This window comes from Melospiza georgiana, chromosome 2 (assembly GCF_028018845.1).
Source record: "Melospiza georgiana isolate bMelGeo1 chromosome 2, bMelGeo1.pri, whole genome shotgun sequence".
Taxonomy (NCBI): domain Eukaryota; kingdom Metazoa; phylum Chordata; class Aves; order Passeriformes; family Passerellidae; genus Melospiza; species Melospiza georgiana.
Genome location: NC_080431.1, coordinates 83,558,493 through 83,573,732, shown reverse-complemented (window position 1 = coordinate 83,573,732; position 15,240 = coordinate 83,558,493).

Below are 15,240 nucleotides of genomic sequence, written 5' to 3'. Positions count from 1 at the left end.
ACAACATAAGAATGAAGTAATATCAGAACAAAACTAAGCTTGCACTTTGACATGGCCTGCTGGCTAACATTTCTGATTTCCCCTGCTCCACTTCAGACTCAAATCTCTCCTTGTTGCAGCATTTGCTAGGCTGCTGGGAAGCTGCTCAGAGCCGGTGCCAGCTTATCTTCCTTTCACCTGTCCTGCAGGAAGTCTAGACCATTCTCTAAATCACTGCTGACAGGAATGCAAGCTCCCAAGCTATTATTGACAGCATTTCTTGCTGTTGCTTAGTGCTAGCCACGGGTCACACAGTATTTATTGAGAGTATGGAGCACCTGAAGAGTTAATAGTGTCCTGGATGTGCACAAATTCAGCTCTGCTGAACATCTTGCATTGGCACAATATGACATGGATGCCTATGCAAGGCAGGGTGTACATAATTCACGTTTGCCTGGGCCAGAAAGGATTTATTTCACAGCAAAAACAAAGAGCAGAACTTCTCTTCTCCTAGAGACCCTACCATTCTCTACATAATGAAACAGTCATCAAGTGAGTCCATCAGAGCCAGGATTTAAGCCAGAGGAAGAAGTCATCAGAGCTGACTTAAGGACAGCAGGAAGGATTAAACTCTGCCCTCACCAGACTTAAGAGCCAGGATGTCTTATGGAACTGAATCAACAGCCACTGTTGGAGAGTTAGAAAATAGCTCTACGTATAACATAAGGCAGATCTGCACCTCCCACCACTGTCAGACAATGACAAAAGTGGAATTTTCAAGACATGTTCACCAATGCTCTTTCTAATGCTCATTTGGGGATTTTAACTCCAGGGTCAACATCAATTAACTAACATGGGTCAGAGTAAAGAGTCTCTCTCCATTTTGCACTAGAGTTTTTAAATAAGTTGGCAAGTAGGACTCTTAAGCACCATTTTGATGCTCATATAAGCAGCCCAGACACTGTGGTTCCAAGTAAACAAAAATGCCAGAAGGTTTTTTGCTGAGTCTACTCACAACCAGCTTCTGCTTCCCTTTATGTACATAGCAAGGCATTTTCTCCTCCCTACACCGCACAAAATGGTCATTATAACTGACAACTACAGCAGCAACACTAAAAACTCTACAGAGTCATGGAAGGTAGTGTCCTCTCAGTCCACATCTTGTTTTCTCCAGGACAACACAGGAATGCAGCTATAGTCCAACTACTTGCCTTTAATTGTGAATGCAGGACTTCAGTCTCCAGAGCAGAGTTGTCAGCCCTGCACCTTCCCTCATGCCTGCCTTCATTTAGTGGTGCTTAAAAAATGTATGCTTAAAAAGCAAAGTTGAGTTGTCTAAGTGCAAAGGAAAGCCTTTTAATTAGAACTCAAATCAAAACAAGAGGGGGGAAAATGAAGGAAAAGCATAAAGTGATTCAACATTTCCAAGTTAATTTCCCGGACCTTTCCCCTGCTCCCTCCACCTCTTTAATTTTTTTTTTTTTTCTCTGAGTCTACCAAGACAACAGCCCCTTTTGGGCCAGTTGGACTGGAGGGTGTTGTCTGTAAAGCACTGCATTGGGACTGCCAGTTCGTTTCACCCTGGTGGCACTGATTTATACCAGTGCCTGGTCAAGGATTAAGCCCTTCATCAAATTTTAACAGCCCTTGTCCCTTTAACAGTAAGATTTCAAGCAGGAACCCTTCCTAGACCCTGGGTGTCTCTATGGTAACACAACAAGATCGTTTTGTTCTAGCTCACAGCATTGTGTGCATATTGAAAAGCACAGTTAAGATATTTTGAAGTGGAGAGTCCAGATCAGCCAATTCTGAAGCCCTGCAAGAAAAAATGATTATGCAAATTAAACTCCTAAAGGTGAATGGCAATGAATGCTTTCAGCGTAGACGGTTACAGTATGAGAAATGAGAGCAGCAGTCTCAGCAAGGTGCCTCGCTCAGCAGTACAAAACACACTACACCAGTTGCCTTTCTTTTTGCTTATTTTAGCAAAATGGTCTGGGACAGAACAGGTCACACCGACAAAACTATTTCTGGGTTTTGTAGCTGTTGCTGCAGTACAGCCAAGACTGAGCATAGCTGCTACATGGAGAAATGAAGTCTCCAGGAATCATAACAGTGTCCCTCTCACATTAAGAGAAAGGAAGTAAAGATGCATCACTGACTTCAGGACTGGACTAGAAGAGGCAGTAAGTTAGAAGTCTGCTTGATGCCTGCTTTAGAGGAAAATTTTCCCTTGTGCCAATTGACTCATGGTTGGCAGCAGTCTGTGGCATCTCTCACTTGCTGGCTTCTCCAGAAAACATCACAAGAGGAGCTTGGTCCTACAGAATACCACAGGTTGGAAGAGCAGGAGAATGTCTCGTGGTGGAGGCCTAAGGAAGTTATTCCTTCTTGCATTGTTTTGTTTTTATTTTTTCATGGCTATCACTCACCTGCTAACAAGGCCAAGTGCCAGGTCCTGCACATTGGTCACAGCAACCTCAGGCAGCACTACAGGTCAGGGGAAGAGCAGCTGGAAAGCTGCCTGGTGGAAAAGGACCTGGGGGTGCTGGTTGACAGTGGCTCCACATGAGGCAGCATGTGCCTAAGGAGGACAATGCCATCCTGGCCTGTGTCAGCAACAGCGTGGCCAGCAGGACCAGGGCAGTGACTGTACCCCTGTGCCTGGCACTGGTGATGCTGCACCTTGAGCGCTGTGCCCAGTTCTGGGCCCCTGACTGCAAGGAGGACATTGAGGCGCTGGGGAGTGCCCACAGAAGGGCAACAGAGCTGGGGAAGGGTCTAGAGAGTGAGTGCTATGAGGAGTGGCTGAGGGAGCTGGGGTTGTTTAGCCTAGAGAAAAGGAGGCTCAGGGGTGACCTTGTCACTCTCTACAACTCCCTGAAAGAAGCTGTAGCCAGGTGGGGGCAGCCTCTTCTCTCAGGCAAGGACAGGAGTGACAGGAGAGGACACAGCCTTAAGCTGTGGCAGGGGAGGTTCAGGTTGGACATCGGGAAGATGTCCCTTTCACAGAGAGAAGCAATGGAGAAATAATTGTCAAGCATCAGAATGGGCTGCTCAGGGAAGTGGTGGACTCACCACTCCAGAGGTGTTTTAGAAAAAATTGGATATGGCACTTTGCATCATGGTTTAGTTGACAAGGTTGTTCAGTCAAAGGTTGGACTCAATGATCTTGGAGGTCCAATCTAAATGATTCTGTGATTCTGCTGGGTGGCACAGTTACACTCAAATCCTTTCTTACAGACAATAAAGAAACAAGTATTATATACAAACCTAGGAATTTACTGTTAGTACAATTGAAATCATAATTGTCTAATCAAGAAATATTACTTACCTAAACCTAATTATTAGATGCAAAAAAAATAAAACCTATTATCTGGAAAAAATCTGAGTAATAATACAGCTGAAATCAGTTTCCACACTTCCTGGCAAACAACCCATTTTTTTCTTTGCAGGGAAGAACATAATGCTGATATACTCTTCCTCCTCCATCTAAGATTCATATGGAGCAGAGTTTATACATTTTTTAGCAACATTTTATATTTCACTCCTCTTTCTTTGGCCTGCAAGTCCACACTGCATCCAGATTTACTACACATGGAGAATTCTTACATATATTGAATTTTTTTTTCTTCTTTTTTAATACTTGTTTTGTCCAGCTCTCATGTCCCCATTTCTTTATCTAATCATTAGTGAGTAGAGCTGATGTCCACATTGGTATCCTGCACCTCTTTTGTCATCACCCCAATGCCTCCCCTCTGTACTGCATCCTCTGTCCCTTCTTTCAAGATCTCTGTTATCACACCATGCCTGCATTTCCCTCTGCTGTATCAATCTGAGGAGCAGGGAGCACATTACCTCATCTGAGTTTGTCTTTTTGAAAACAGGAGCTTCCAAAAAGATACAAAGTAGTAACAGCTGCCTGTTGGTCGGCCAGAGAGAGCCTGTTCTGCTGGGGAAGCACACAGCACTTCCAGCCCAGCTATAGGGCTACAGAGGATCAGACTTTTAGGAAACCAATTGGAATTTTCAGTGTGGTAGAACAGATTCAACTCAATTTAGCTAAATTAAGCCCTTAATAAAAAATTCACTTTTTTCTTCATCTGCCTGTTCTTCAAAGGCATGTGGACCAACCTATGGGGGGCTCCATTACCAGTAGGCCCTTGGGTGCAACTGGAAGATGAATATGAAATAATTCTGAGGAGTCCTAGTTACCGTCCCCAGTGTTGTTCACTTTGCCTAGACACATCTGAAAGTAAGCATAGACCTGAACCAAGTTTTTCAACCAAAATTCTACCAAAACTGTTTTCTCCCCACATTGCATCTTTTTGTCAAGAGATTCCAGTTCAGCTTCTATATTTGAGCTTCTCAAATATAGAAAAAGTTTGAGAGATTTTTTCATTAAAGCTTTGAAGCAATAGTGTTGTCTATGAGTCATCTAAGTTTAGCAAAAGTAATCAAAAAATCCAAAAAAAACCCACCAAAACAAATACCCCTCACTTAAAAAAATAATTAGCAAATTAACAATTTCAGTAGAGTCAAAATTTAATTCAGACTAGGTTGCTTGGAGCTCTGACCAGTCAATTCTTCAAAATCTCATGGACACAAACTACAAAACTTCTCTGCACTTCTCCACTAATTATCCTCAGTAAAAAGGGTCTACATCCATATTCTTTATGACTTTCACATATATATTGGCAGACAGGTGCCTGTTCCCCTATCCTCTCTCTCCTCCAGGCTGAAGAAGCCCAGCTTCCTGAGCTTCTCCTTGTTTTCTTGTGGCAATGGATCAAGCCCTCTACATCCCTGCACCAGTACTTCAGTTCAATCCGATTTCATCAGCAGAGGATGACAGCAAGCTCATTCTGCTAACAGGGCATGCTAACCAAAGCAAGTGTTCTCACAGTAGCATCTGCATAAACATAATTGAACAACTTAAAGTGCCTGTAGGACAGGAAAGGTCCAAAAGACTTCTCTGGACGTACCAGCATTTGAAAAATGATGCAGGTACTACTGAATTTGGGACTGGGCTTACACTTGTGTGTAAGGTTGTATTTACTGGTGTGTAAAGTTACATTTGAGCACCTCACATGGCCTCCTGATCCTCTCTCTAGTGCTTCAAAGCAGCTTTTTTTCTGAAGTTATCCTCCCCCATCCAATCAACTCCCAGTTTAAGATGGCACAGATTTCTTCTGCGTATAGAAATATCAGCTCCAGTTACCACGGATACTATTTTCTATAATGATTTCTAGGAGGTGTCATCTCCAAGGATGAATCCCTCTCCCAAAAGAGAAAAAAAGCAGCTAGATTTCTCTAGGATATCAAACAGCTACAAATCAGATTTTTCTAAGGCATCTCATAAAATGGATCTTGATGTTATAAAAGAGACAACAGCAGAGTCCTTATCCATACCTGGATCCCAGAGCGACTCAGACAAATGACACTGTTGATTCTTTCCTCCTTAGCCCCATTTTCATTACTGACATGTTGCTAGCAAGGAAATCAGAGGACTGTACAATAATGTATTCATGTTGTTGGATTGAAAGTTTAAAAGCTTCCCTGTTTGATTAAGTAAATGCAGCAAGCAACGTGCAATCAAGGGCCAAAATATTCCTTGGCCTGCAGCCCAATAAATGAATCCTTAAGGAGCTGGCATCTCACTTCCACACAAATATAGCTCTCTGCTCATTACCAATCCAGTCTGAAATACTGGGGAAGGCTACAGGAAAACAGACACCTGGCAGAGATGCTAAGTTAGTTTCCTGCATATTGATTTATGCAGCGATACTTCTGAAATCACTAACAAGGGGAGCACAAGCTCTGCAGTGAGCAGCAGCCCCAAGGTGTGCCAGAGGTGCAGAGCAGAGCTCCTACAACAGCCTTGCAAGCCCTACAGGTAGGATAGCAAGATCTTCAGCACCGCAATAGCAACATGGGGTTTTGACTGACATCCACTTCACAGCACAGCAGGGGGTGCTCCCCCACAGTGTAAAGGGGCTGGAGTCCATTTTGAGCCTGCTTTTTCCCTTCCCCTGTTTGATGTTGAGAGATGGGCCCACAGCAAGGGCAGCTACTGCCCTTACAGGAACCAAAAGCTCCAGCCTACCTGGCTTTCCTCATCACTTGGGTCACATCTACAACAAGGCACATTAACCTGTTCCTGCATGGGATAGACCCCTTCCTTTACAGCCAAATTCCCTTTCTCTTCTATCATTCTGTCCTACAGTTTCAGCTTACCAGAAGGCAGGAACCCACACATCCCTCATAAGCACATCTCTGGTGACCCTGGCATCCAAACCCCACATTATCTACAGCATCACTAGACATCTGCTTTTGCAATGCTTGTCCTGCCCTCTCAGCTTATTTCTCCTTGGAATCAAACCTGGCCTCCATGAAGGAATGGCTGCAAAGACAGAAACTGGGACATTTATGGAAATAGTCATCAAGCATGAAAGCTTCAATAGTTCAATATTTCACTGGTGAGCAGGATTGCCTCCCAAAATAGTCTCAGCATTATTCAGGTGTGCTTTTTCTCTTTCACACTGTACCATTATTTCTGTACTTCTGTTTGTGTGCAGCACCAAGCACACTATGGCTGACATTCAGGTTTGGTATTCCTAGGCTTTACAGTTGTAGAAATAAAGAATGTGATATGCCTAACTGAAGGTGTGATCCAGGCTATAAATTATACAGTCTTGTCAAAACTGAATTAATCATGTACCTTTCACCAGCTCAGCTGTACTCTACCCATTAATTCGTCTCCACCAAATGTATTCTAGTGTTACAAATAACTCATCGGTTTCAAAGGCATTTCTCCCCAAACTATCCCCACTCAGGACAGACAAGATTCAGATTCAGCCTTGGGCAAGTGATGCTTTTCTAGGCATAAAAACCCTGTACAACAAAAACCCTCTCATCTTTAATGCCTGGTGGTTGTGAAGGGATAGAAATAGGAGCCTCATGCTATTAGGGAAGGGCAGTTCCCAGCTGCACAAAGGGGAAACATGTCCTGAAAAGACTTGAGATTTTAATGCTATGACTTCTCTGCATAGAAATGCATTTGAGTAATTTTTAAATGGTTGCACAGATAATTCCCTTTGAATTCTACACAGTTGGATTCATTGAAATGGAGGCAACTTTGCTCACAGTAGTAGTATTGTTGTAGTTGTGAATTCTTTAGGCTGTAGCTGAGACAACATTTCTAGGGCAAGGAATTAATTTTTATTAGATCACTAAGAGATGAAAAAATATATCACATAATCTTTTGCAAAGCCTTCAAGATTTTAAAAAAATTCTTGGATCTGAACACTAGGGAGGCAAGGAGGAAGAATTTTTCCAAACAGCATTTTAAATTCACTTCTATTATTCCGGGGTTGGGCTTTTTTTCCCCAGCAGTTGGCATGCAGTGGGCTAAAAGGTTATCAGGGCTTCTTCAAGATGAGCCACATAAACAACTTGTACTTCAGGACACATTAGGAACAACTCCCTTGTCAACTCATTCCAAAACAAAGCTTACCTGGCATGCAACTTGCTCCCATCCCCACACCACACCACAGCAAAGTCTTTCCAGCTGACAGCTGGCACCTGCAGTTCACTCTTAGATAAGAGAACAAGTAGCTGCATCCAAAGAAAACTTTTGCTGCTGGAGTTTTGTAACTTTCTTTAGTTGGTTTGGTTTTTTCCCCTAGCTGTTTCTAAAAAAAAAAAAGGGGAAAAAAGAGATTAAAATTAATTCAACAAGTGATGACATGAATAGAAGTATTATGAACTGAAGAGGCTGGAAGAAAAGCTAAAGCAGCAGAATGTCACAGCTTCAGCTGGAAGGAAGCCAGGATTGCCAGCCCAAACTTCCTCAGCAGTTGGAAAGTACATAACATACACAGCTCAATGTTTCTCCAAAAGAGAACAAGCCCAGCACTCCCTAACCTTCAGAAGAAGCAAAATGTGCTGTTTCCGAGGGTTAGTAATGGCATGAAGAGCAACACTTGCTACAGTAACAATGTGCCATTAGGAGGGAAATGCAAGAGGGCTTAATTTGGGAAGATCATTTAAGTGTGCCCACTTAGGCAAACTGAGTCAAAAGCTTCTTGGCCTCTTCCAAACATAAGATATTAGCAGTCACTGCTAACTTTGCATCCATTGGGCTCTATGGGCATTTTAACACCACAAAGTAGGGAAGAAAATCTCTCATTCAGTATCATCTTTGAGCTGAATTAAACTCCGGGAGGCCCACTGTAGACAGACAAAGGTAGAGGCAAAAATCACTTCCCTCAGTGCCCTAGAGCTCACAAAACCTTTCAGGCTGACTGGGAAAGCACTGCCCCAGTTTGGGGCTTACACAGGTCTGCACAGGCTGGTTCAGATCGGTCACCAGTGAGTGTCAAATAGGCACCGTGAAACAAGGCAGAGCAAAGTTCCCATCAGCACATCGCAAGAGAAGGCACTTACCCGCCCTTTACAGAAGCAGATAGTGTAGTAAAGCTTTTCTGGGATGGAAGAACATCAAAACCCATAAGAGTCAAGCCTTTTTTTAATTTACTTTTACTGCTTTTTAAGCAGACCTGCTGTCACCAGAGGATGACCCAACACAGTGCCACAACTGGCCCTGTTTATATAATAATAACCATAAGCAGGATTGCAAAGGAAAACTTTGAGGCCCTGCCACTTGCCTCTATTAACAGCATTTCCTCATTTAGCTCTCACAAGTTTCCTAGCAACATCCTTGCATTGCACATTAACACATTCATTAGATTTTGCACAAGCACCTGTAGAATTGTCAGAGCTGAAAAACTTTGCTTTCATGCTGACTCAGAGGGGAAATCAATTTGCTTCAAGAAGCAAACCCTTTCAGGGCAGCAAAGGCTACCACCATGCTTATGACATGCTTGTGAAGCCTTGCAGCTCCTAGTGAAGGAAGAACCCACTGCATTCAATTTCATTATTGGCATTTTCCATGTAGGAAAGCAGTGGGTAATCCTCTCCCTGCAGCTTTCAAAGAAGGCAAATGTCAATACACAGCATAATGCTCTGAATAACACAGAAAGAAGTCCAAGCAGCCAGAGAGGCAGACACTGGACAAAGGGTCAAAATGTACAATAATTCACTGCTACACAAACTGTGTCAAACTCTCCATGTGTCTAATATCTGCCTGTTGAGGCAGATGGATGCTACCCTTTTTTCTCACTGCTTGTGACAGTGGCTTTCTTGCCCATAGCAGCTAGTTGACTGATTCGCCCTCCCCAGCACCATCTCAATGAATCCATAATGGAGGAAGGACTTGTCCCAGTCTGCCAGGTGGGTTCAAACTTCACACTTTGTGCACCCACAGTGTCTGCACAGGGAGATGGGGATTCACCAAGTGTCCAGAGCAAAATCTCAGTAACTATCGGGAATGAGAAAATCATCCTAGTTAAATCTCACTTGCAGCAGTGACAGAGGGAAAAATAACACCCTGGGCTGGGGCAAGGCAGAAATCGTGCCAAGTTCCTCATACCATTAATGTATACAAGCACCTCCCAGGAGTAGCAGCAGCATTTACCTACCACTTTCGCTCTGTGAGCACCACAGAGCTGCGTGACTGACTTGGCCTGAAGTGACTTGGAGGCTCCTAGACAAACAAGGAGCATTTGGGACATCCCTAAAGGTGATCTGGAGGGCTTGGAGGTCACAATATTCCCAGTCCTCTTCACCCTGCACTCCCATTTCCCTTCTCTGCAGCAGTAAGTTGAACTGCAATTTTTCACTTGTCTGAAAAGTGATTTGAAGCACGCTTTGAAGCCCAAGTGTACCCCACATCCTGCCCTGATGAAACTTCATGCACTGGAGACACGCGTGGTGCGAGAAAATTGCCTTGAGCCAAAATGCACACTTTGGGGAGAGTGCTTTGCTTTTGAGGTAAACACAGCCTCATCTTGCCTGCTGCCTAAAAAGTGGTCATGATAAGCATCCCAATTTCCTGCTGCCTTTCAAATGGGGTCTCCAGCCCTGGCAAAAGCTAATGCTGGTGTGCAGAGCTCCTCCAGACTCAGAGGGAAGCTGGTGCCCCGCAGGGCCGTACCCTGTAGCAGGGAAGCAGCAGGGAGCTGGAGCAAAGCCACTGCTGGGAAGTGTGCATCTCTCTGATTAATGCTCTCAGGCTGCCTGTTGACAAAAGCAGCAAGAGGATTTGTAATGCCTAAGCTTATCATCATCACGCTCTGAGAAAATCTTTCGCCGAGAAGCAGCGTAAATAAGTAAAGTTTTACAAGTTAGTGGACTCTCTTAATTGAGTAGCCCTTGTAAATTAATAACATTGAAGTAAATGTGCAAAGACTTTGCTGACTTTCTAAAAGATGTCTAATAAGGTCCAGGTTTACTAAAGTGCCCAAAGGAGCAGGTCCCCAAACCTTTTTGTAATTTGTTGAGACACTAATGATAGTTAACTTCTAGTGGTTTATTCAAGAACATGAATATGAGGACAGCAGAACCATCAGTAAGTCTTCCCTCCCAACACAGCAGGTGCCAGTCCTTCTATTCCCACTATCTGCAGTCCTACAGGAAAGGGTGCGGGGGGAATCTCTCCTTCCTTCACATGGGCCCAATGAAAACCATCCTTGGAGCACCTTTCAGAGCCAAAGTGAAAAGCTCAGAGGTATCTTTGTGTACCACTGCTACTGCCTGAGGGCTTCATATCTCACATCTTTCCATCCTGAGCAAACGTGTTTAATAGTTTAGTCCCAGTAGCTAAAACATGAAAAAATACTTTGTTTCCATTTCTCTTGTACTTTTTGCTTTGCTTTCTCCCATGCCAGACATTAACAGCTTGGTTTCCCTAAGAAGCTGTGGTTGGGTGAATAATGCAGAGTGAATATACTTTTTTATTTATTTGAAGGAACTTTGTCTTTCTTTGTTCATGGACACTGACAGCAGTTCCTGCTATTGCATTGACTGTTTGCATCTATTAGGTCACCCACACTGTATTTATTTTGACTTTAATGGCTGTGAATATTCACATGTCCTGAGTCATGCTGATCAGAGCTTGCCTACCCATAAAATTGTGCTGGTGTAACACACTTTTAGTTGAAGCCCCTCCCGACTTCGCTTGTACTCTACAGGATTGAGAAAAGATTATGATGATCCAAGTTAAGTCTGTAAGGAAATTATGAATTAAAAAGCAGATGTAAAACACTTTTAGACTAACATGGGAGAGCTCAGGGAGAGGATTGTGGTGCTTTAATTAAACCAGGGTAAGGCTGTGAGTGAGAAAGGCCTCAGGTAATGAAGAGGTCCCTTCCCTCAGGTTCAGCCATGCCAGTGGAAGAGCAGATGTACCTCAGTGTCATCAGAATGGCTGGTGTGAGCTAAGCTTGAGGTTTGTGCACAACTTGGATGAGGGAGGGAAACTTGAACAGCTTCCCCAGCAGATTGTGCCAGGCTGGCAACTTCCAACAGGGCAGCAGTGCCTGGGAGTTGGGACAGCCATCCTTTCAGCACCAAGGGGCCCTTGTGTGCTTGTGTTAAAATGACTTAAACTGGCCATCCCTTTCTAAGTTGTGGGCAGTTTTGGTCAATGAAATACACGTGATTTGTGGAAAAAATACCAGAGCAGCCCTCACGTGGGCACCTCTCTCAGCATGAGACAGCCCCAGCTCAGGCAGTGGCCTATACATGGCAGAAGTGCATTCCCACCTCATGCAGCATGATCAGAACCATGCAAACACACACCCCTCTCCACAGAGGGCTGGGAGGCTGCTTCCCATGCTCACAGCTCCTAAAGCTCTTCCAAAAAGGAAATGGATGCTAGGACCCATGGAGCAGTGATACCTACTGGGTTCTGGCCTCCTATAAATTCACTCACTCAGAAACTCACCACCCAGAGGGCAGGCAGACCTGCTGTTACCACAGACAGCAAACATTTTCTGCAGCCTGGTTACACTCAGTCCAGCAATCTCTAGGACTCTTGACTAGGACCTCTTGAAGGTGGTATAGCAAAGGAAAAATGAATGGACATGGGGACAGTGATTGATATCTGAGCCAGGCTTCTCATAGCCCCCAAATCCCATTCCCTTTGCCCTCTTACACATTGGATATGTGCAGTAAGCTCCAGATCAAGCAGAAAGTCAGAGAGAAGGGCTTGTTTCCAAAAACCAAGTCTTCTACAACACAACATTCCTTTTTTCCCTGACCACAGGAGAGAAAGAACAAGCACAGCTGTGACCTTTTGAGGAGGATGGAGTAGGATGGGGATGAGGGACACAGTGCATAAGACCATGGCACTGTTCTCTCAGGGGTCAGCTGATCTTTGGTGGACACACAGCAACCACAATGCACCAATTGCTGCAGATCAGAGGGGCTGTCACTGGCCAACAATAGCTCAGCTTTCTTTGTGCAAATAGGTGCAGTGGACAAGAGACAGTGACTGTGTCGCTGCCTCCTACAACCTCCTGGCCTGGGTAACCTCGTGCCTAGACCAACCCCTGAGCTTGGAACTTGCTGGGGCAGGGCAAAGAACCTGATGATGCCATCACAGCTACCAAAAGATCTGCTGCAGGTAGGTCATTGTCCCTTAAGGAGTGACATGGCCCTCACAAAACCATCCTTCCTTTTCCTCCTCTCTGCTCTTCTCTCTGAGTACCTGGTCTCTTCTCTGCTTCTTGGTGCAGCATAGCTCATGATCCACTCCCCAGAGGAGTCCCAGAGGAGCACTCCTCCACTGAGCCCAGCACAGAAATCAGGAGTGAGATCTTCAACACCACAACAGGATGTGCGATCTATGTGTTCAAAACAGGAGAAAAATATCCCTTTTATCCTACCAGAAGCTAAACTTACTTCTGAGCTTCTCAAGCTAGAGACACCATGCCATGGCAAGGTCTTGTTCTTAATATTTAAGTATGAGTAACATGCCCTTGGCAAGTAAGTGCCTGTCTGGTAGAACAAAGAGATTTTTTTGCCAATCATCAAGCAGAGGTGAAATTTTACTCGCATGCATCCCCAAGATAGCACAAAAAATGCTCCTGAACTTTGGGCCATATTTAAGTGTTAAAGCCAGCTCTCTGCAAGTGGAATTCTATTCCAGGATCACAGCATTTCCACACTTACAAACTGATGTGCCATAGAAGAGCACAGAGAAGAAGATGTTCAAGGAAATACACACTCACAAGGCATCCACACTGTGAAGCTGCACTGTGCATTATTAGACTGGCTTCTCATTTTATTAAATCAGATCACTGCAGAAAAGAAAGAGCTCAGATGCGATGGTCTAATGAAACATCAAATATGAAAGTTGCTTGTTTAAGGAAAAAAAAAAGCATGAAAGCTGCTGATAAAAATCCCACAAAATTGACTGGTATGTGAAAACACTCAAGTAAGTAGGTATAAAGGTGAAGAAAATGATGAGAAACAGCTGCTAAAGATGCTCATAGACAAAAAAAAAAATAAAGATAAAGAAGCAACTCAGTAGTGCTTGTCTCCTCCCTGAGGAGCTCAAGAAAGCCCCAGAGCTCCTCACAGCCTTACGCTTCAGGTAACCAGGACCCTAAGCCAAGCCAGATCCCAGGGCTGTCCTAGTTCTCATGCAAGCCCAGCCATGCCACTTGCTGCTCGTTAGATCCCCTGCTTGGCTTGTTTGGGGAACAGGTCCTTGATGTCCTTTTGCTGGATCTTGGTGCAAGGCAACTGTGGCACGAGCAGGTGACACAGGTCAGACTCTTCTGCTCACAGCCATCCAGTGTCCCACAGCTCCTGCCAGGAAAGCAAATCAGATCCACCCAGGAAAGTGAGGCACCACGCTTCCCCAGTTTTCATGCTACCAGCTGGTCTAATTTCTCTTGACATTTCTTCTGTAACAGCAACTGCAATGTGTCAGGATTAATTAAGCCAAGCAGTGGGCAAGTCTCAAAGGAAAACACACATCTGCCATGACCTACCCCCACCTAAAAGCCAAGGAGTCTTTCCTGCCATGGGGATGGAAGGGAAAAGGGAGAAGGAAGCAGGGATGGTGAGGTATCATCCAGTGGAAGAAGCACAGTGAGCATCTTGAAATGCTGGTTCAGATGAACATCAGCACAGCTACAGCACTCCAGCTCAGAGCAAGCACCTTGGGCCTGGTTATTTAGTCATTCAGACAGACCCCAGAAGATTTTGCAAGGTGTGCATCAGAGGTCTGGCACACAATTAAGGCTACTTCTCCCTAAATCTGAACATGGGGCAGAGTTTGTTGGAAGATTGCCAGTGAGAAGGTCAGAGATGAGTGTGTGCCTGTGGTCTGGAGACAGGGCTGACCTTCCATTCACAGCCCAAATGGTGGCCTAGCAGTGAGGAGCACAACTATGCTTCCCAGTTTCAGGCTGGGAAGGAAGATGGATCTCCAGTATAACTAAAAACCAACACATCTGGTAACAACACCACAAGACATTAAGTGCACAGCAGCTGCTTTTTGTGAAGTCAACTCTCCCTTCCTGGCTGCGGCCAGGAGAGGGGTTTGCACCAGAGCCTGCGCAGCAGCAAAGGATGCTCCTCCCTCTGGATAGGTACAATAGCAAAGCAATGGCACAGTATGCAGCCATGTCCCAGAGCCCCCTTTTCCAGCTGGAAGGCGAAACATGGATCAGCCTCTCAGCTTAGTGGGTCTCAGTGGCAGTCATCTTGCCCACTAACAAGAGAATATGACACTTGGAAATGCTGGGATGTTCTCACTTCCCCTTCTTTTTAATTGCTTCTTTCAGTTCCAGCCCTGCTGCCACATCTTTCATGCTTCCAGTAGTCAGATGAGGAGCCATAGCTAGTCTCCTCTGTGCTTTCAGCATTAATTCACACAAGCTGAGCTCTGTCATTTTCATCAAGTGGTAGGTGGCTCAGTAATAAGAGACATTCCCACAATTATCATGATATTTTCAGGCAGGAAAGGTATATTTTAGTTATAAAAAGAAGCTGTCTCAGTAACTGGCACTACACGTAAGATAGAGATGTCATAACATCCTTTACAGACATAATTACCTAAATACTAGTGTTGGTTGATTATCAAAAATCCTGATCCATGAATCAGCCTTCCACTCGACTCAGTCTGCGTGATGTTGTATGTCAGTGTCTGGAGAACTGCGGAAATACTGCACTGAATGTCTTCTAATTTTAGCAAAGATTTACATTTGTCCAAAAGACTTTAACGACAGTATATTTATTATCATGCTCTTAAAATTAATCTCCTCATCAGAGACCACCAAGAGAGATTGCTGCAAAACCAAGGAGGCTAGCTACATATACAGCAATGAAGAATATGTTGCAAGA